At 34.9% G+C, this 23,575-nt stretch overlaps 1 pseudogene; it reads right to left on the reverse strand.

The window, feature by feature from the left end:
• Positions 1-634: 634 nt before the first annotated feature.
• Positions 635-1,390, reverse strand: LOC106830970 (transcription factor Spi-C pseudogene; annotated as a pseudogene).
• Positions 1,391-23,575: the final 22,185 nt, after the last annotated feature.

Here is a 23,575-nt window from a genome sequence, read left to right on the forward strand (position 1 = left end):
TTACCTCTTTTTCATTCCTGATATTGGTAACTTGCGTCATCTTCTCTTTTCTTAATAATCTAACTCTAGAGGTTTATCAATTTAATTCATTTTTTTTTTGGAAGTGTAAGCTTTGGACTTTTATTGTCATTAAGGTAGGTGGCATTTTCCTTAGACCATCGTCTCTTTAGCACCACAGGCTTACAGACCATGAGATCTAAAGTGCAGAGAAAATATAGGTTCAAGTCACTGAAGTTCTTACAGTTGTGAATGTATTTTAGCATGAACACTATCATATGCCATCATTTTTTGTTATGTTGCTAATGCCATCAGATATATGTTAGAGGGATTTTTTTCTCTGAGCGTTATGCCAGGAAAATAATACTTAAATGAATATATAAACCAAATTATCTCTACTGGCATTGTTAATCTAGAAGAAAGTATTGCATAGACAACAGTAAGAGCGAAGACACTTAGTCTATACTTTCAAATGGAACTTGATCATTTTTCACTGGCAGAATTTCTCACCAAGTTAGTGTAAATTATGCTATTTGATAAAAGATAGCAACAATGAAGTTAACTGGTTTTTTTCTCTTCAGTATTTGCTTTAAGAAAAAAAATCCTGAAGTTTGTAGGGATTGCCAATGCCAGAAAATCATGAAATGTAGCAATCAGGGTGACTTAGCTCAGGGTAATTTGCACATGTATAATTATAATTTGCATTCCAGTTATTTAAACTGAGCTATCCTTGATCAGGTTGAACATACTGTGAGTAGACAATCTCTTTTCCCAAGAAATAAGATGGAGAGTGTCTTTGGAGAATGACCTCACTGAATTGGTAAGTTAGCTTTCTCCGGATTTTGGTGATTTCCCCAGTTTTTCCATAATTCCTCAGTGCTCTGGCCATTTTCTGATAAGCCACGGTCTTCTGGTTGCCTTTTCTTTTTCCCCAAAGTTGGGCAAGTTTTTCTTTGTTCTTTGATATAAACTGCAAGATGTCTCTGTTTTTATCTACCCACTAAATACAAGATGCCATCTCAGGATTACACAGGGACTCATGAAGGTATTCAAACAGTCGGAGCTTCTTCGTGCCTTTTCCTCCCTTTTGCTGGAGAACGGCAGGTTGTACTCTCTGGTTTTCAGGGATGTTCTGCAGAGATTGATGAATATTTCCTTCAAAATAGGGGTGTGAAGCACTGTTTATTACTGTCCTCCTGTTATAGATAGGTTCCTCTACAGGCAGCACACCACAGCAGTTGGAATTTCCTCTGACATGAGAACAGCAGTTGACGAAGGCCAGGTAATTTTTGTAATCTGGGGAGTACTGAAGATCTCCAGTTGGATGTTAACTCAGTACCTCAGAAGCACCTTCAAATGGTTGTCTCAGCTTGTCTTGTTCAACACAAGCCATGCTTCATCCATAAATTGACAATTCTGTCCATAGAGTCCAATCTAGCATCCACAGGTACCAGGTAGAAATCATCTTTCGCTCTGAAACACATGTCTGCATCACCCTTCATTCATATTTTTGAATAGATTTTTATTATATTGGCTTTCTATTTCATTAATTTCTGCTCTTTTGTTAGTCTTTCCTTCTGCTTAACTTTGGGTTTATTTTCTAGTTTTATAAGTTAGAAACTTAAATCATTGGTTTTGACTTTATTCTTTGCTAATATAAGCATTTAAGATTACAAATGTCCCTCTTGATGCTGCTTTAGCCACATGCCACAAATTTTGATATGTTGTGTTTTCATTTCCATTTAGTTTAAAATATTGTTTAATTTTTCTGTAATTTCTTCTTTACTTTATGGGTTCCCAATATTTTTGGAGTTTTCCCTATAAATATTTCTGTTATTAATTTCTAATTTAATTCTGTTGTTACATAACATACATATAATTTCAATCTTTTTTTAATTTATTGAGACTTGTTTGATGGCCAAGGGTATAGCTGATCTTAGTGAATATTCCAAATGTACCTGAAAAGATTATGTATTCTTCTGTTGTTGGGTGGATTTTCTATAAAGGTCAATTAGGTCTCAGTTGATTGATAATGTTGTTCTTATCTTCTATGTACTTACTGATTTTCCACCTACTTATTCTATCAATTAGTGATAGAGTAGTGTTGAAATCCCCTACCCAAAATTTTAATTTGTTTCTCCTTTCAGTTTTGTTAGTTTGTGATATATGTTTTGAAATTTTCTTACTGGATATTTAAACATTTGGAATTGTTATGTCTTCTTGATATATTACCACTTTACCACTACAAAGTGTCCCTGTTTCTCACTGGTAATATTCCTTGTTGTGATGTCTACTTTGTCTGATATTAATATGGCCATTCCAGCTTTCTTGTGATTAGTTTCTGTATCATGTATCTTTTCCCATCCTTTTAATCTCTGTATCTTTATAATTAAACTAGATTTTTTTTCTAGGGAGCATATAGTTGGTCTTGCCTTTTTTAACCTAGTCTTACAATCTCTGTCTTTCAACTGGAGTGTTAATGCCATCTGCATATAATGTGATTATTGGTATGGTTGGGTTTATGTGTACCATTTTACTATTTAATTTCTATTTACCCCATTTGCTCTTTGGGCCTTTTCTCCTCTTTTCCTGCTTCCTTTCAGATTAATTGGGTACTTTTTATGTTTCCACTATGTCTCAACTATTGGCTTACTAGTTATCTTTCTTTTTCTTGGCGTTTGCCATATGGTTTAATATATATGTGTGTGCATGTGTGTGTGCGCGTGTGTAACTTACTATGGTCTACTTTTAAATAATAATATACAACTTCTTACATAATGTAAGAATCTTAAAATATATTTCAACTCCTACTCCTGTCCTTTGTGATATTTTTATTATATATTTACTTCTGCATATATTTTAAACCCTCCAATACATTATTACTGTTTTATGTTAAATAGTCAATTGTCTTTTTAAAAAAAATTTTAATGAGAAAACAAGAGACTTTTAAATATACCCAGATATTCGCCATTTCTGGAGCTCCTCTTTCTCCTGTGTGGATCCAATTTACCCATAGTGTAATTTTTTTCCGGGTTTAGAACTTCCTTTAATATTTCCTATATGAGAGTCTGCTGGAGATAAATTCTCATAGCTTTTATCTGTCAGGAAAAAATCTATTTCACTTCAGTTTTGAAAGATATTATTTCTGAGTATAAAAATCTAGGTTGAGTTTTTTTTCTCAGCACTTTAAAGATGCTATTCCATTGTCTTCTGGTTTAAAAAGTTTTTCACAAGATGTCTATGACAATACTTACCTTTGTACTTCTGTATGTAATATGACTTTTTCCTCTGATTGTTTTAAAGATTTTCTGATTATTGCTGGCTTTCAACAATTTGCTTATGATGTGCTTTGGTGTGACTTTTTTCATGTTCCTCCTGCTTGGGATTTATTGAGCTTCTTGGATCTGTGGGTTTATAGTTTTCCTCAAATTTGAAAATCTCTTGGCCATTATTTCTTTAAATATTTTTTCTGTCTCCACTTCCACTCCCTGCCATTTCTGGAATTCTAGAATTACAATTCTAGAATTACACATAAGTTAGACTGCTCAATACTGTCTCATGGGTCACTAAGAACTCTGTTCATCTTTGTTTCATTCTTTTTTTCTCTCTATGCTTTATTTTACATAGTTTTTATTGCAATGTCTTCAAATGCACTGATCTTTTCTTCTGCTGTAACTAACTGCTGTTAATCTTATCTAGTTTTTTATCTAGTTTTTTTTTTTTAGGAAGATTAGCCCTGAACTAACATCTGCTGCTATTCCTCCTCTTTTTGCTGAGGAAGACTGGCCCTGAGCTAACATCTCTGCCCATCTTCCTCTACTTTATATGTGGGATGCCTACCACAGCATGGCTTGACAAGCAGTGCCTAGGTCTGCACCTGGGATCCGAATCAGCAAATCCTGGGCTGCTGAAGCAGAACGTGTGGACTTAACCACTGCACCACTAGGCCAGCCCCTATCTAGTTTTTCTAATTTCATATATATTTTCATCACTATAAGTTACATTGGTTCTTCTTTATATTTTCAATTTCTCACCTCACATAATTCCCATTTTTCTTTAAATATTTGAACATAACTATAATATATGTTTTAAAATTTATTTCTAATTTAATCATCTCTGTCTTTTCTGAGTCTGTTTCTACTGACTGATTTTTCTCCTGGTTATGTGCCATATTTTCCTGCATCTTGTATGTCTAGTCAATTTTTATTGGATGCTGAACAATGTATTTCTTACATTACTCTCTGGATTTTGTTTGTTGCTTTAAAGAATGTATGGCTTTGTTTTGGCAAACATTATGGCACAGTTCAGTTTTATCCTGATAGTTTAACCCATTACTAATGATATCCTTCTGCATCTCTACAGAATGCCATGAGTGATCGAGAACTCTTCACTCTGACTGATGGAATTCAAATGCTTGTCATTCCAGTGTGAGCTCTGGGAACCATTCAGCTCTCAGCTCCTCAGTCATTTTTTGCCTTATGGAGTTTCATCCTATAGATGCATGTCTTAGTATTTAACTAAGATTCAAGGCAACTCCTATGCGTATTCCTAGAGCTCCATTTCTGCCTAGCTCCCTCCCCTCTGGAACTCTATCTTGCAACTTCCAGCTCAGGCAGTCTGCCTGAATTCTGATTTCAGACTCCCCAACCCCGCAAGACTTCCATGCTCTGCTTGACATTCCTTTCCTTGCTTTATAGTCCAGAATGTGCCTTCAGGAATAAAGTTTGGCAATCCTAGGGCTTACTTAGGTTTCACTACTCTCAGGAATCACAGCTCTATGTTGTCTATTGACAAATGTCTGAAAACAGTTGATTTATTATTTTGTCTAGTTTTACTAGCTGTTTGCTGTGGGAAGGAAACTCCAATCTCTGTTACTTCATCATGGCTGGAAGCAGAAATCTTTCATTATAATTTTAACATGCATTTTTGTGTTTGCTATATTTTCATATGTTTGTTATTTGTTTAGACTGCCTCTTTTTAAAAGTGCCAGTTCAAGTATCTCGGTCATTGTTAATGGGCTGTCTACCTTTTTCTTATTGATTGTGGGTATTCTTAACATAGCTGATTAGGAATCCTATGTTATTTATATGTGATGTATGTACTTTCTCCAACTCTCTGGCTTGTCTTTTCACTCAATGATTTCTTTTGATGAGTACAAGTTCTTATAATAAGGTGATTCCAATCATTCCTTTCTCTTATTATTCATGCTTTTTGTGTCCTATTTAGGAAATATTTTCCTACTCTCGGTCCATGAAGATGTTCTCTTATGCTATCTCTTCTAGAAGCTTTATTGTCTTACCTTCAATACATTTTGGTCTATAATCCAACTGAAATTGATTTTTTTCTCCCAGATATCCAGTTAACCCAACATCATTTGAAAAGACTGTTCTAGCCCATAGTTCTGTATTGCTGCATTAGTTATAAATCAATTGTGGGACTATTTCTGGCCTTCTTTTCTGTTCCATTGATCAATTTTTTATCTTTCCAACAACATCACACTATCTTAATTACTGTAATATAATGTCTTGATAACCAATAGAGTAGGCTATTTTAAATTTTTGTGTCTTGAATATTGTCTTGGATATTGTTGGCTTTTACATTTCCATATCAATTTGAGAATCAACTTTTTAAGTCACACACACACAAAGGAAAGAAAAGAGAAAAAAAAACCCACAAGAATTTTGTTTGGAATTGCATTGAATCTGCAGTTAATTTGCAGATAATTTACATATTTATAATAGTGAGCCTTCCAATCCATTAATAAGATTTTTCTTTCCATATATCAGTATTCTTTAACTTCTCTGAGTAAGATTTTATAGTTTTCTGTGCTGAGGTCTTGCACATCTTTCATTATCTTTATCCTAGAAATTTAATAAATTTTGACATTATTGTAAATGACAACTTTTTTAAATTCTATTTAATTTTTTGTTTTTAATATATAAAATAAAATTGAATTTTTATGTTGACTTTATATCCAGCAACTTTGGTAAATTCATCTATTTTTCTAGTAATTTGTCTATAAATTATTTTGGACATTCCAAATTCACAACCAAGTCATCTGCAAATACTGAGAGTTGTATTCTTTTGCAATTGCAATTGCAATGTTTAGTATTTTATTTCTTTTTATTGTCTACTTGAATTGCCTAGGGACTCCAGTATAACGTTGAATAAAAGTTTAAATGGCAAGCATCATTTTTCTGTTACTAATCTTAGACGGAAAGCTGTCAATATTTCAGTCGTAAGTATATTTTCTACAGGTGTTTTGGCCTTAAATATTTCTCTTCTATTTCTAGTTTACTAAGAGTTTTTATCATGAATAAATTTGATGTTTATCAAATGCTTTTTTCTGCATCTATTGAGATAATCATATGATTTTTTTCTTTTATCCTATTAATATGATGTATCACATTTATTGATTTGCATGTGATGAACCATGCTTGCATCCCAGGGAATAAATCCCACTTGATCATGGTGAATGATCCTTTTAATTGCTGCTGAACTGGGCTTGCTAGTATTTTGCTGAGAATTTTTAAGTCTATATTCATCAGAGATATTGGCCTGTAGTTTCCTTTCCTTGTAGTATCCTTTTCTGGCTTTGGTATCAGGGTAATGCCGGTCTTGTAAAATGCATTTTAAGCACATTAATTAACAAAATCTATCTTCTACCATCCATATATGGTTGAGATGTTCTGATGTGGGCTGCCTAATAAATAGGGTAAAGGTAAGAATATGATGAAAATGTGAATAGAGAAAGATTTGCATGTTCTAATGCCTTATAACTATAATGAAAAGTTTCAATCAAAAGTACGGAAAAATATTCATGGATGTTATTGCCCTCAGTCTATCAAACTCAGGAAATCTTAAAACCATCAGATTAGCACTGCCCTTAAATCATACCCAGGGGTGCACAAGCTGATTAATTCCACTGAAGCTGACTTTTCTACCTGCAATACTATAGGTTCATTTTCTGATGTTCCCCACTAAAAAATATAAATAGAAGCCTTGTTCTTAATTAAAAACATAAATAAATGAAAAGATTTGGCACTTTTGTGGCAAAACTTCCTAAGCAAAAATAGAAGTTACTTTTCCTATTTCTCAACAAATTGAGAGAAATCTCAATAGCCCTTAAAGTGAAAAGAGATGAAAGGGAAGACAAAATGGATGCACAGATTTCTCAAACCTATGACATTTCCACTATAGAGATCAAGAACAGTAGATAGAGATGACTTCGGATCCAAAAACAGTCTAGCTTTAAAATGAATCCTCCCAAAAAGAAGGTGTATTAGATGAAAATGTGACAATTTGGCTCCTCTCTGAAGGAAATCACGCTCATATATTTAAATTTGTATTCTATGAAAGACTCAGAACCTTCATCAAGTCCCTGAATTGTTCCTTAACTCTGCTGGTCTTCAGTTTATTAATTTTTTGAGAAGCTTTTGATCTGTCTACTCACTAATATTTCCGTCCTACAAGGCATACCCCAAAATAATATTAAAGAAAACTAGAGTATCCTTACCTTAAGCAAATGATAGTTATATATTTACTTGTGTTTATATTTCAGAGAAGACATCACACCCCAGCAGTAAGTTTCTTTTTTGTTTATTTCTTATTTGTGATTGATATAATACTATTAATGATGTGGAAGATTTTTGACCCCTCTGGCTGTCACCGGTTCCATGTCTACTGTGTTTAAATATGAGTCCCAATATGAGTCTAGTATGCTTTGGTTTCAGTAAAAGATGATTTTTTTTCCTCCAAGTATTGAGAGTAATAGTCTTATAAAGCCCTTCATTTAAAGAATACTATTGTGGGATTGAAGCTAAATATGAAAACTTGAAAAACTTCATTTTCCTTCATGAACTTTGAAATCACATTACATTGGGAGAAAATATATTTTTAGGAGGCAAGACTAAAAGTCTAAGAAAATAAGAGAGAAACCATAAGCAGATGAAATTTAAAACAGAACTGTTAAAGCTAAAAAGCACAGTGAGGCACACTAAAAGATAAGTTAGTAATAACTAACTTATTACTACTAGTTAGTTATTACTAACTTAGCTGATACACAAAACATCAATCCTTAATAAATTCAAGAGACCTAATCCTAAACAGTAACTCTTAAACAGCAGAAACCAGATTGACTCAGGATGATCAGGTGCCAGGTAATATTTAAATCAGAGATGTGAAGGTGGAGCTGAGGAAAAGATGATTTCTAAAATATTGTTTAAATAAGTCCATATAAATCATTTCCTCCATTCCCCTCCATCAGGCTTCAACTCTGGTACACACACTCTTACCAGAGTAGAAGAAAAGGGGTTTATGCTCAGGAGAGGTTGAATCAAAGGAACCCTGGATACAAGGACTCCATGTACAGGTAAAAGCAGGGGGAACGTCCTTATAACAGAGAGAAAAATAAGAGTCTACAATCTATATTCTCTCCCCAATGTACTCAGAGAATCCTGGAAGTCAGTTTAATAGTCCACACATAAAGAGAGTACATGACCCTTCATGGGAAAAAATGAAATACTCTAGAAGACAGACCCAGAGATTCTGCTTTTGAGGGTTACTGGAGAAAGCCAACTGACTCAGGTGACAATCACTATCTATGCACAAATAATTAGCTATTTAGAGTTAAATTCCTCAATATGAATGGACTTCCAAATATCACCACATATAAAGACGAAGAATCAAACTATTATGCAGAAAATAGGCAATTGAAGGAAACCAAGAATATTCAGAAAAATAGTGAAAAGATTTTTTAATGTGTTTGACACCTAAGTGGATAAGATATTGATCTCATGAATCAAAGACAGGGTGATGTAAAAGAGTGACACTCAGAAAACAAAAATGAGCTACAAGATATTAAAAATACGAGGAGGTGCATTAATATTCTGTAAAATGGTTGGAATATGATGTCAAAAAACAAAAACTCCCAGAAAATAAAATGAAATTAAAAATAAAAAACAAAAGATAGAATATGGGCATAAAAAGAAAATTAAAGTTCAAGAGGATTTACTGCACAATAACAGGAGTACCAAACAAAAGATTTTTTTCATGGTGAGAGGGGAAAAAAAAGAGAGAGAGGCATGAGAAAAATTACTCTGATTTTAATATCATGAGAATCAAAATCGAAAGGATCCCCTAAAGGCTCTGCACAATGAACAGGGGGAAAAGGCACACGTCAAAACACAGCATCACACATTTTCAAAATGCACTAGGAATGAAGAAAAGTGGGTATATACAAAAGATCAGGGATCAGAATGGCATCATATTTCTCAAGAGCAACAGTGGAATCTAGAAAACAATGGAGCAATGCTTTTCAACTCTGAAAGATTTGGAATAGATCTCCACTCCCCAAAAAAATCTACCAAGCAAATGTGAAGATCAAATGATTCAAGCTCTCAAAATTTTCATCTCCCATGCATTCCTTCTCCAGGAGAAACTGGAAAATGTACTCCATCAAAACAAAGATGTAAACCAAGGAAGAGGAAATCAAGAAATCCCAGAAACACACAATTAAATACAAAAGGTCAAAATGTGATTTCCCAATCGTGGTGGTCTTTTGACATGTCCAATAGGCTAGGCACAGTCCAGTTACTCAGTCAAACCCTAACCTAGGTGTTGCTGTGAAGGTATTTTGTAGATGTGATTAAAAGTCCATAACAAGTTGGCTTTAAGTAAGGGAGATTACCCTAGATAATCTAGGTAGTCCTGATTCAATCAGTTGAATAGCCTTTAAGAGCAAAGCTGAATGACAGAGCCAAAGCAGTAATCACAATAGTCTGACTCACAGAGACCATGACACTGGCTACTTGATACTGGAGTCCCTAGAAGAGAAATAGATGCAGAGTCTTCTAAATTCTTACTTTATCTGGATATGTGGAAGAGTTCTAGGTTTAGTGAATAGAATTCCAACCTGAATCACCAAACAAAGAGTCATAGCTCCTCAATCAATTCCCAGACTAGAGCCAGTTTACAGATCCAGAACTCCTTGAATGAAGTGGAGGCCAGATTCCCTTGAGAAAAGACCCTTCTATACTGCCAAAAATGTACACCATTAAGCTTTCTCCAAGCCTTCCACAACGGGAACAGATCAAATACCAGGGATACTGTATATTGGGGAAATGGAAATAATGAGACTTTTCAGGAATTACTGAATACTGGTTCTGGACTGACACTAATTCCTGTAGACCCATAACTGTGGTCCATCAGTCAGATTAGGGGCTTGTGAAGGTCAAGGGATCAATGCATTTTAGCTCAGGTCTATCTCACGGTGAGACCACTGGGTCTCCAAATACATCCTGAGATTATTTACCCAGTTTCAGAATGCATCATTGGAATAGATATACTCAAACACCAGCAGAATTATAATATTGGTTCCCTGATCTGTGAAGTAAGGGCTATTATGCTAGTAATGGCCAAGTGGCAGCCACTAGAACTGCCTCTACCTAGGAAAATGGTAAACCAAAAGTAATACAACATTTCCAGAGGGATTGAAGACCTTAGTGCCACCACCAAGGACCTAATTCTCACCACATCCCCATTTAACTCACCTATTTGGCCTATGCAGAAACTAGATGGATCTTGGAGGATGACAGTAGATTATCATAAATTTAATCAGGTGGTGACTCAAATTGCACTGCTGTTCCAGATGTGGTTTCATTGCTTGAGCAAATTAACACATCCCCTGTTACCTGTTACCTGTTAACATGCAGATACTCATCTGCCAAATGATTTTCCCTATACTTCTTAGTAAAGACTACCAGAAACAGTTTGCTTTCAGCTGACAAAGCCATCGATACACCTACACTGTCCTGCCTCAGGGTATATCAACTCTGTAGCCCTAAGTCATAACTTAGTCTGCAGGGACTTTGAGTACCTTTCCCTACTACAAGACATCACAATGGTCCATTCTGTTACTATTATGATGATTAGACCTGGAAAACAGGGAGAAGCAACTACTCTGAACATATTGGTAAAGCATTTGCATGTCAGAGATAGAAAATAAATCCAAGAGTAATGCAAGGGCCTTCCACCTCAGTAAAATTCCAAGGGGTCCGATGGTGTGGGTCATGTCAAGATATACCTTCCATAGTGAAGGATAAGTTGTTGCATCTGACCTCTCCTACCAAAGAAAAAAAGAGGCACAATGCCTAGTGGACCTCTTTGTATTTTGAAGCCAACATAATCCTCATTTGGGTGTGCTACTTCAGCTCACTTCTGAGTGTTGTGAAAAGATGCTAGTTTGAGTGGGACCCAGAACAAGTGGAGGCTATGCAACAGATCCAGGCTGCTATGTCAGCTGCTCAGCTGTTTGGGCCATGTGATCCAGCAGTTATGATGATGGCTGAAGTATCAACGGCAGATAGAGATGCTGTTTAGAGCCTTTGGCAGGCCCTTGACATTTAAAGTAAATCTCTTCCTTTTTCTGCATTTGGCCATTCTCCTTTTGAGAAAAAGCTTTTGGATTGCTACTGAGTCTTAGTAGAGACTGACTACTTAACCGTGGGCTACCAAGTTACCATGAGACCTGAACTGCCCATCATGAATTGGATGTTGTCTGAACCACCAAGCCATAACGTTGGGCATGCGTGATGGCACTATAGCCCCTTTCTGAGACATCCTTGAAGGAATGTGGTGAAGGAAATTCTCCCACTGGACATAACTTTGAGCACTACACTTGGTTGTTCATTTTGCCTGAAAAGGGAAATGGCCAGATATGAGTCTATATAAACTCATGGGCTGTGGCCAATGGTTTAGCTGGATGGTCGGGGACTTGGAAGAAACATTATTGGAGAATCAATAACAAAAAGGTCTGTGGATAGACACCTCTGAATGGTAAAAAAAAAAAAATGTAAAGATATCTGTGTCCCATGTGAATGATCACTAAAAGAGTAACCTCATGAGAAGAGGATTTTAATAAAGTGAATAGGAGGGCCCATCTGTGGACACCAGTGATCTTTTTTGCCCAGATGCTCATGTCATTGCCCAATGGGATCATGAAAAAAGTGACCATGGTAGCAGGGGTAACAGTTATCCATGGGCCCAGCAACATGGACTTTCACTCACCAAGGCCAACCTAGCTACAGTCACTATTGACTGCTCAATTTGCCAGTAGCAGAGAACAACACTGAGTCTCAATATGACACCACTCCTCAGGGATTATTCAGCTACCTGGTCGCATGTTGAATGCCCTGGACTGCTTACATCATGGAAGAAGTGGCACTTTGCTCTTACTGGAATAGACATCTACTGTGGATATGGTTTGCCCTCCCTGCATGCAGTTCTACCATCAGTGGATTTATAGAATGCCTTATCCACCACCATGGTATTCCACACAGCATTGCTTCTGATCAAGGAACTCACTTCACAGAAAATGAAGTCCAGCAATGGGCCCACTCTTATGGAATTCATTAGGACTATCATGTTCCCCATCATCCTAATACAGCTGGCTTGATAGCACAGAAGGTATTTGAAGACTCAGTTACAGTGACAGCTGGATGACAATATCTTGTCTGGCTGAGGCAATCCTGCAGGATGCTGTATACACTATAAATCAGTGTTCACTGTATAGCCAGGAATCAAATGGAATTGACTTCACTCACAGTTAACTCCTAGTGATCTACTAGCAAGAAGTTTGTCTTCCATGAACTTAGGCTTTGCTAGTCTAGAGGTCTTAAATCAAAGGAGAGGAATGCTTCCATAAGGATACAATTCCATTGAATTGGAAGTTGACAATGCCTACTGGCCACTTTGGGTTCTTCATACCTTTGAACCAAAAGGCAAGCAAGGTTACTGTACTGGCTGAGGTGACTGATCCCAATTACCAAATGGAAATTGGGCTGCTACAATGCAATGAAAGTAAGAAGATCTCTTAGGTGTTTCTTAGTATTACCATATCCTGTGATTAAAGTCAACGGAAAACTAAAACAACCCAATTCAAGCAGGACCGTTAATGGCCCAGACCTCTCAAAAATGAAAGTTTGGGTCACCCTACCAGACAAAAACAAAAATAGCCAGCTGAAGTGCTTGCTAAAAGCAAAGGAAATATGGAATGGGTAGTAGAATAAGGTAGTTGCCGATACTAGCTACAACCACATGACCAATTGCAGAAACAAGGACTACAATTGTTATATTTCTTCCTTATTTTTTATGGATATGTTTATATACATATTAACCAAATATTTTAATTTTTTCTTTCTCATCCACTCACCAGCTAACATGAGATGGATTAATAATACTTAACTTTATATCACAAAATTTAAATTACAGGATATCAAAGGAGAAGAGTGAACTTTGCCCAAGGACTTGCATACTCTTCTGGGGAAAAACTTAGCATGTTTTTGGTTGTATGCATGAAAGTTGTATCATGTGAAGTGGAAGTATAACTGTTATTGTCTTTACTTGGAGATTTAAGGAAATGTATATCAGTGCTAAAAAGACAAAAGGTGGACTGCAATGGTCTTTTGATGTATCACCTTGGCTAGGCTATAGTCCCCAAGTATTCAAACACTAATGCATGTGCTGTTGTAAAGGTTTTCTGTATATATGATTAAAGTTCACAGTTTAATTTTAAGTAAGGGAGATTATCCTAGATAATCTAAGTGGATTGAATTCAATCCTTTGAAAGGCCTTAAGAGCAGAGCTCAGGCTTCCCTAATGAAAAAGAAATTCCCCTGTAGAAAGCAGCCTCAGCCTGGGCCTGAATATTCCAGCCTGCCCCTCCTGATGGCCTACCTTAAAAATTTTAGAATTGTCAAGCCGGCCCACATAATTATATAAGCCAATTGTTTGCAATAAACCTCTAACATATATCTCCTGCTGGTTCTGCTTATTTGGTTGAACCTTGACTCATACAACAGGTTGATAGTAAAAAGAATCCCAAGACAACTGCTCTGCTGTGTATCAGCTAGTCCAGCTGGAAGATCGAAGACTCCTCAGCTCTCTCAAGGAAGAAAAAACCTGATGGATGCCCAAATATCTCTCAAAAAACTAAAGTATTATACACTTCAGGCTTTGAGTTTGGAGATGCATTCATAGTTATTGCAAGGAAATTAATAAATGAAATAATAAAGGCAATCACAAGTTCCAAAGAAAATAAAATGTAAAACAACTGAAATAAAAATGTAGCTACAGTTTGTCTAAGAAATGACAAGTATTTCTATGCTCATGATTACGTAAACACAGAATGATAATTTTTATCAAAACTTCCAATGCCAAAAGGGGGGAAGTGAACACTTGAAATTCTACACATGGAAAAATGAGTATCTATAATTTTATATGGTATAATCTAACAGTCAGTTACATGATAATTGTGTTGTCAAATCTTTTACATCTCATTGAACTTTGCTTCATCTGTAAGATACTGAAAAGTTCACATGAAAATTTCCCACTATGATTTAACTTCACCTATTTCTCTTTTTCTTTCATTATGTGTGCACAATATAGAGATATAGAGAGAGAGAGGCATACAAATTCAGAATTTTATATCTTGCTTGTAGATTGGCTCTTTTTTTCCAAATAAAAGAATCTTTAGCTCTTGCAATGTTTCTGCCTTAGGCCTGTTTAGCTTAATATTTTACCATGAGGTGTATGTACCATGCTATAGCTTTCAAACTCAGTATCCTTATATTTAAGGTGTAACATGCAAGCAATACATATTTGCATTTTGTTTTTTAATCCAGTCCAAAATTTTTTTAATTAGAGTATTCACTTCACTCTAATGTAATTTATATTTAAATATAAAATCACTTACATATTTGGGCTTAAAAATGTCATCTTACTATATTTATGCTAATTATCTTACCTGTCCTTTTTTCTTTTCCTTTTTTCTGATTGGTATTTTATAACTCTGCTTTTTTCCTTTTATTCCCTTTAATATTTCCTTTAGTGCTTCTACCCCATTTTTTCTCACCATTCATCTATGACTACAATTTCATGTTTCCTAGACCACTTCACCATATCTCATAAGTCTCCTACATTCTTCTGAGTCAACTGAGTGGTCTTCTCACATTTGACAGCTTGCTTCATTAAAGCCAGGAGGAGAATGCCTCATTCCAGTCGGCTAAGACTGAGACTTATATAATGTAACATTATCATAGGACTGATTATCCATTCACCTTAATCATATTCTATTTGCTAGAAACAAGTAATAGATTCTTCCCTCACAAACAGAAAGTGCATTATACAAAAGCATGACTCACTGAGGGTCATCCAGAATGTTACCTAACATAGGAAAATAAGAAGGTAAAGTGTTTAGAGGAGAAACAAGAAGGCCTCGGGCCGGCCCATGGCCGAGTGGTTAAGTTCGTGCGCTCCAAGTCCGGGGCTCAGGGTTTCAACAGCTCCGATCCTGGGCGCGGACATGGCACCGCTCATCAGGCCGTGCTGAATCGGCGTCCCACCCGGCAAAACCAGAGGCACTCACAACTAGAATTTACAACTATGTACTGGGGGGCTTTGGGAAGAAAAGAAAAAAGAAGATTGGCAACAGTTGTTAGCTCAGGTGCCAATCATTAAAAACAAGAGAAACAGCTTTTCCCTTCATGCCTATGGAAAAAAAAGGCCTCATCTTTGAGAGCATGAAGTCAGCAGATACTGTATAAAACTTAAAAGTCAAAGATTTCATATTTTCAGAAAGCTATTTTCAAATATTTACATAAATTTTAGGAGAAATGGCCTGCATTTAAATATTACGTTTGTCATTTGGGAAACAAAATATGACTATAAATTGATAAGGTAGGGGACTGACGCATTAAGCCTACAACATTAACTTTTTAATATTAGAATACATGTTACTTTAATGAAAGCAAGTAAATTTTAATTCACATCTGAACCTGTCAATTTTGCATTGTGCTCCAAATCAAAAAGACTGTTAGAGAAAACTAATTTTCTTTTCATAGGTAAATAACAATTTTGTGTTTGTTTTATTCATGTTTTAGTTGAGACTCAATAATCTATACACAAGTTCATTTTCAATTTCTCAAATCTACTTTGGTCTCCTAGTTGCACAGAAATTTTGGCATTCTCAGGTTATCATAAATTCAAGTTTATTAATGACTAAAATATATGAGGGAAAGAAAATATTAATCTCCTTCTCTCAGGCAAATCGAACTGATGGAATTTTTTGTATTCTATGAAAGATCCTAGAATGCATCAGTACCCTCTCATCCAGTTTTTAATGTATAGGTGATTTGGTCTGTTAATGGTGAGGCAGATTTCCAGATAATACCATGTCTGCTTGTAAAATCACCCATGAAAAGAGCATCAGAGGTCATATTTGGAAAATTGAAAATGGGCCCTTTCTTCTCTTCCCTTACACAAATCCACTAAAATGACTGACATAGAATAATAAAAGGCATGGGGCCGGCCTGTGACCGAGTGGTTAAGTTCACGAGCTCTGCTATGGCGGCCCAGGGTTTTGCTGGTTCGGATCCTGGGCGCTGACATGGCACCACTCATCAGGCCACGTTGAGGCGGCATCCCACATGCCACAACTAGAAGGACCCACAACTAAAATATACAACTATGTACTAGGGGGATTTGGGAAGAAAAGGCAAAAAGAAAAAAAAAGAAGATTGGCAACAGTTGTCAGCTCAGGTGTCAATCTTTAAAAACAAAACAAAAGAATAATAAAAGGCATAAACACAACAAACTGTTTAAAGAAAGCCCCTCAAAAGTCAAGAATCAACTAGAGAGAAAAAATTTTGAATAGGAAAGCTGGTATAATACATGACTCGACAATGAACATTATTTATATGGTCATGGTATTGCTAACACAATATGTTGATTTATCTTAAAAAGGTGAGCTGGTTTATTGGAAAAACAGGGAGAGAGGAAGTGAATTGAGGAAAGGTATAAAAAGAGGTAAATCCTTGCTGCCTATAGTAGGAAGCCAATGTACACTATCCAAATTTGGAAAATAATGAAATAGCATACATTCTATAACTAAATATTAGTTCTAGAGCCCCCCTCAGAAAAAGACTGTAAGTGTAAAGGAGGTAAGAAGGGATGCGTCAGAGAACTGGTGGTTTAATTTACTTTAAATAATTTCACTTTTAAAGTAAGTACAATGTACTTTGATATAAGAAAAGTTAAACTTAAATAATTCATGTAAACTTTACATTCAATAGATTGATTTTAGAAAGATATTTAGGAAAACTAATCTTCTAATAGACAATCAATGCCCATTCTTTTCCTATTTCAGTTGTGACTTCAAAACCCATCAGTAAGTTCCTCTTTTGAATCTCAAATATTCTGTGCTATCATAACCACCTACAAAGGATTCTTGCATACTTTGGTTATCATCATTTCTAGCTTTGTAAATCTGCCATTTAGAGAATTAGAGAAAATGGTAATTACAACTTTAAGTTAGAATACATGTTGATTTGTGTTTGTTTCTGTAGGGACTACCTCAGGACAAACCAGTAAGTTCCTCTTCCCTCTCTTATTACTAGTATACTTTGATATCTAAGGAATAGGAAAATATTTTGCTCCTATAGTGATTGCGATAACAGCTTAAAGCCCATCATTATAAGAGCATTGCTGGGGCACTAAGTTTGAAAATGAACACTTGAAAAACTTCAGTTTCCTCCATGAACTCTTGGAAACACAATAAATTGAGAGAAAAAAATTTTTTAAAGCAAAACTATGATGTCTAAGAAATAACAAAAGAAATAAGCAGAAGAAACTTTGAAACAAAATTATTAAAGCTGAAAAGCAGATGGATGAGTAATAATAAATTTAGCCGATCCTCAAAACATGAATGCTAAGAAAATTCAAGAGGGTTAATTCTAAACAGCAGAGCCAGAGGGCTCAAGATTTCCAGGGATCAGGTAACATTTACTTAGTCAAGCATATGAAGGTGGAAATGAAGATAAAATGATTAGCTGAAAGTTTGTTAAAACAAGTCTACATAAACCATCTCTTCCATTCCTCTCAGTCAAGCTTCTACTTCGGTCCCACATTGTAATAGAGAGGAAGAAAAATGGTTTATGTTCAGGAGAGGCTGGATCACAGGAACCCAGATTTCAGGGTACTCCATGTACAGGTAAAATCAGAGTGACATCCACTAACAGAGACAAAATAATGGTCTAGATCCTACATTTCCTCCCAATGTACTCAAAAAATTCAGAAAATACAGAACCCATGTTTGGAAAAAATGAACTACCAGAGAAAAGACCTACAGATTCTTATATCAAGGGTCACCCAAAGGAATCTGACTTGCTCAGGTGGCAATTTGTACCCTTGCATGTAAGATCAGCTATTTAGAGTTTCATTTTTCAATATAAATGGAGTTCCAAGGATCACAAGACATTGCAGGACAGACTCTAAAACAAAAAACCAAAAAGTACACAATCCTGCAGTGAATAGGAAATTGGAAACAAAGAAAATTTGGAGAAAAAAATGTACAGTAGTCCCCCTTTATCCATGGTTTCGCTTTCCATGATTTCAGTTACTCAGAGTCAACCACAGTTTGAAAATATTAAATAGAAAATTCCAGAAATAAACAATTCATAAGTTTTCAATTGTACCCCACTCTGAGTAGCATAATGAAATCTTACACAGTCCCACTCCATCCCACCAGGGACATGAATCATTCCTTTGCCCAGCGTATCCACACTGTATAGCTACCCACCGATTATCACTCAGTAGCCATCTTGGTTATCAGACTGACTGTCACAATATCACAGTGCTTGTGTTTAAGTAACCTTTATTTTACTTAAGAATACCCTCAAAGTACATAGTGATGCTGGCATTTGGATATGCCAAAGAGAAGCCATAAAGTGCTTCCTGTACGTGAAAAGTTGAAAGTTCTCATAGGGCTCAGTATTATCCATGGTTTCAGGCATCCACTGGGGGTCTTGAAACATATCTCCTGCAAATAAGGGAGACTACTGTAAACTTAAAAAAATTAAGATATATAAAAGATAAGATATTGCACTAATAAATCAAGAGTGGGTTGATATTAAGTAATTTCAAAAAATGGGAGGTAGACTATTAATAATACATAGAAGTGACATATTAATAATTTGTAAAATGATGGAAGGTGATATTAAAAATAATAACTTCCAGAGAGTTAAATTAATAATATGAAACAAACCAAAGAAAATAGTAATAAAACAAAGGAACAGCTCCAAAAGATCTGTTCCAGTATAACAGGAGAACAGGACATAACATCAAAAAAAATTTGTTGGGAAGGAAAAAAGAGAGCTAGAGACAGAGATGAGACAGTCACCCAGATTTTAGTATCACGAGTACTAAAATTAAAAGTCTACCAAGTGCTCAGCACAATGAAAGGAAAAAAGACACACATTAAAGCTAGCATCACACATTTTCAGAAAACTAGGACTAAAGAAAAGTTGACAAACACAAGAGATCAGGAATCCTAATAGTATCAGATTTCTCAAAAGCAACAGTGGAAACTCGGGGGAAGAAATGGAATAGCGCTTTGAAATTCTGATAAAAGATTTCCAATGGAGAATTATGTACCCTCTAAAATTCTATCTAGCAATTGTTAAGGTCCAATGAAAATTTTTTCATAAATGTAAGGTATCAACATTTTCATTTCTCATGTGCTCTTTCCACAAGTAACTGGAGAATGTGCTTCATAAAATAAAGATATAAACTGAGGAAGTGAAACTCAAGAAATCCCAAAAAACATGGAATTCAATACAAAGATCAAACTGTGTCTTCCCAATTTGTTAGTGATAAAAATCCTGAGATGACTACTATTCTGCAAAAGATCAACTGATCCAGCTGAAATACTGAGGGATTCATGGAAGATGCTTTTGAAAGACAAGAAACTGGACAGACACCCAGATATGTTTCAACAAACTAAGAGATTATACACTTCAGACATTAATTTTGGAGATACAATAGTGATTACTGCCAAGAAAATTAAATGAAAAAGGCAATATAAATTCTAAGTAAAATTAAAATTTTTTAAAGAACTCAAGTAAAACCACACTGATAAATTGGTTGCATTTCAATAGTATTTATCTGGTCACAATAACATAAACACAGAACAATAATTTTTAGCAAAACGTGATAAAAAAAGTGAGAAAAGTGAAGTGTATGGTGTAGCAGGTTCAAATAAGAGAGCTAAACATCATCATGTAGAACCTATTGTGATGTCCTATTTTTCACTACTAGTATTGGTAAATGTGTGTTCTACATCTTTTTATCACTCTCACTAATGAGATACAAATTTCTTTAGTCTTTTCAAAGAACCAACTTTGGACCAAAAGAAAATTTTTAGAATGAAGCATGGAGAGACAAAAGGATGTAGAAGAAAGAAAAGCATATAGGAGCAATACCAGTTACAGAGAAAAGGTCAAACATTTGTATAACTGATACTCAACGAGAGAAAAGAGAAAGAATGGGGAAGAAGGAATATTGGAACAAGAAATTTTCCAAAAGCACAGAAAGATAGGATGCCACAGATTCAAAAATCACTATTAACTCCAAACTGAATAAGTTTGGGGAAAAAAAAAGTAGGGTTACTAGAATAATACTGCTAAGAAAATCAAAAAGCAAGTCTTAAAAGCAGAGGAAAAAAATCAGTGTACCTTCAAAGGTAAACTGTAAGACTATTAGCTCTCTCCTCAATAAAAATAACAGTAGCCAGGATAAAATGGAATGAAACCTTCAACACAGAGACAGAAAATAACTATCAACACTTAATTCCATACAAAGCCAAACTTTTGTTAATATGAATATAAAATAAAAACAATTTTAGTCCAAAAAAAGGTAAAATTAATTAGAATATTTCTAAGTTCCAAAAATGCTGTAAAGAATAACAAACCTGAAGAAGAAAATACACAGGTAAAATAAATAACTACTGACTGCAAAACAATAACATCTTGAGGGTTTTTAAAATGTGTGTTCATGTTTATATGAGTGTATAATTAGAATAAATGAAAGTAATAATATAAATAATAGATACAAGGATAAACGAAGCATCCTTGTTTTGAGCATTAGAGATAAAAATAGTAATACTAAGCCAAGGATACAACTTGTAATCTCTAAAGTAATAACTAGAAAAATACAAATCTAAAGGGGCATAACATGAAATAATCCAAAAAATCCACTAATGTAAAGACAAAGAAGACAAGAAGAAAGGAAAGAAGAGAGAGAAGGAAAAGAAGGTGGAGATAGAAAGAGAGAAATAAAGCAGGTACTATGGATGGAAAAGGATGTAGCAAAATGGTTTTAAACTCAAATATATCAATAATTCCTTGAATTACAGATGGATCAGATTCTTCCATTTAAAACATAAGGAGGATCAGACTAGATTAAAAACACAAAATAAAACCCACATATATATTTATTAAAAAATTTTTAATGTAAGGACAGAGAAATGTTGAAATTTAAAGGTGAAAAATATCACAGAACTCCCAACCTAAAAAGAATAGTTATAGATATATTAGTTTCAGTTGACCAAGGCAAAAAACATTGATAGTAAGTTCAACTGACCAGAAAAATAGAGCAATTCTAAATTTGTATATATCTAATAACATAGCCTCAAATATATATAAAGCAAACCATGAAAGCAATAAAAACTTCAAGATCAATCTACAATCATTCAGGAGATTTAAAAAATTCTCTCTAACTGCTAAACTAAGTACACATACACACACAGAATATAAAAGATTTCAACATGATTAACAAATTAGATACCATAAATGTGTATAGAGTCCTATATCCTACATTAGCAGAAGACGTATAATTTTAACATATAAACAGAACATTTATAAAAATTGATCATATGCTTAGCCATAGGGCAAGTCCCAACAACTTTCAAAGAATAAAAATTATAAAGTATATTTTCTGTCATATATGTCACAACCAAGTTAATTCCAACAGTCCAATATTTCTTTATCATCAAATATCAATCAATGTGATTCACTACATACTGTAGACAAAATGCTCCTTCTTGCCCCAAAGATGTCGTGTACTAATCCCCATAACCTGTTAGTATGTTACCTTGTATTGCAAAAGGGACTTTACAGATATGATTCAGTCTGGGATCTTGAGATGGGAAGATTATCCTGAGTTATCCAGGTGGGCCCAATGTAATCACAAGGATCCTTCTAAGAGGGAGGCAGGAGGATCTGAGTCAGAAAAGAGATGTAATGATGACCAGAGAGGTTGAAGTGATGCACTGTGAAGTTAGACGAAGAGACCATGAAGCAAGGAATGCAAGCGGCCTCTAGAAGCTGGAGAAGGCAAGGAAACAGTTTCCCCTAGAACCTCTAGAAAGAACACAGTCTTGCCAACACCATGATTTTAGTCCATTGAGCCTGATTTTGGAGCCTGACCTCCAGAACTATAAGATAATACATTCACGTTGTTTAAGCCACTAAATTCATGGTAATTTGTTACAGAAGCAATAAGAAACCAATATACCACATTAGCAGAATAAAGAAGAAAAATCATATAATCATCTCAATAGATGTGGAAAAGTTTTTTTAAATTATTTTATTGAGGTCATATTGGCTTATGACAAATTCAACATCCAATCACAACTTTTAAAAAAATTTTAGCAAACTAGAAATAGAAGAGAATTTCCTTAATAAGAAAAGAGTATTAAGAAAATACAGGCAATCTCATATTTAATGAAAAGAACTTTAAATTTTTCCTTAGAGATAAGAAATAAGACAAGGGGTCGGCTCTGTGGCCGAGTGGTTAAATTCCCACGCTCTGCTGTGGTGGCCCAGGGTTCGGATCCTGGGCGTGGACATGGCACCGCTCGTCAGGCCACGTTGAGGCAGCGTCCCACATCCCACAACTAGAAGGACATGCAGCTAAGATATACAACTGTGTACACGGGGATTTGGGGAGATAGAGCAGAAAGAAAAAAAAAAAGATTGGCAACAGTTGTTAGCCCAGGTGCCAATCTTTAAAAAAAAAAAAGAAAGAAAAAGAAATAAGACAAGCATGACCACTATTCTCTCTTCCATTCAAATAGAACCAGAGGTCCGAGCCAATTCAATTAGGTAAGAAAAAGAAATAAAAGGCATTGAGATCTGAAAGAAAAAAATCAAACTCATTTTTTCAGATGATATGAGTGTGCATGCAATAAATCCAAAGACTCCACAGACAAATTGTTAGAATTAATATGAGAATTTAACAAGGTTGTTAAACGCAAGGTCAATATAAACAAAGAACTATATTTCTATATACCTGCAGAAAAAAATTAGAAAATGAAATTTTAAGAAGGGATACCACTTACAGTAGTATCAAAGTAATAAATATCTAGGAATAAATCTAATAAAATCTATGCAAGCCCTTTATATAGAAAACTACAAAACCTTATTAAGAGAAATTAAAGACAATATCATATTCATCGATTGAAAAGCTCAATATTGTAAAAAATGATAATTCTTCAAAATTTGAGCTATAGATTCAATGTAATCAAAAGCCAAACAAATTTTGTTTTTGTCAAAATTGACAAATTGGTTCTTTTTTTTAATTTTTATTTTTTATTGCACTAAAATTGTATAATAACATTATATAGCTTTCAGAAGTACATCATAATATATTTTGAATTCTGTGTAGATTACATCATGTTCACCAC

The sequence above is a fragment of the Equus asinus genome, chromosome 8 (genome assembly GCF_041296235.1).
Source record: "Equus asinus isolate D_3611 breed Donkey chromosome 8, EquAss-T2T_v2, whole genome shotgun sequence".
Lineage (NCBI taxonomy): Eukaryota > Metazoa > Chordata > Mammalia > Perissodactyla > Equidae > Equus > Equus asinus.